Below are 483 nucleotides of genomic sequence, written 5' to 3' on the forward strand. Positions count from 1 at the left end.
TCAGAGTTCGCGCCCAAAAAGGTTTTATTTGAATAATTTTGCACTGAAAGAAGTAAAACTATTTACAGTATTTTGTGGTGAACGCCGTCGTTATTTGGTGGTCTTGGTGTCGGGGGGTCCGCCGTCCCCGGTGTCCAGACTCTTGAGGAGGCGAAAGAGTCCAGCCGCTTCGCGTATACGGCTGAACTCGATGCAGAAGGCCTGGACCTCGATGAACAGGTCCTGAACGTTGATGATCTTGTTACGGATCAGAGACTGAAGGAACACGCACACCAGGCGCACCAACCGGTTCTGGGCGAGAATGACGACGATAGCGGCCAAAGTCGGTCACGGCTATTTTGACAAACGGGAAGAGTGGCCAAAATGTGCGTCCTACCTGCATGTACTTGTCTTTGATCTGCTCACAGGTCGAGATGCAGTTGGAGATGTAAAGGTGGATGAACTCTGGAGGCAAGTCCACAGCCGTGGTCAACCTGATGCACA

General features: G+C 51.3%; 1 long non-coding RNA gene across 1 annotated transcript; it reads right to left on the reverse strand.

The window, feature by feature from the left end:
- Window positions 1–477, reverse strand: LOC109508696 (uncharacterized). Its single transcript, XR_002166740.1, has 2 exons — window positions 377–477; window positions 1–291 (listed from the first exon to the last, which is right to left on the reverse strand). It is a non-coding gene; the product is annotated as an uncharacterized LOC109508696 (long non-coding RNA).
- Window positions 478–483: the final 6 nt, after the last annotated feature.

The sequence above is a fragment of the Hippocampus comes genome, unplaced genomic scaffold (assembly GCF_001891065.2).
Source record: "Hippocampus comes isolate QL1 unplaced genomic scaffold, H_comes_QL1_v1.1 C16503118, whole genome shotgun sequence".
In the NCBI taxonomy this organism is placed as follows: Eukaryota; Metazoa; Chordata; class Actinopteri; order Syngnathiformes; family Syngnathidae; genus Hippocampus; species Hippocampus comes.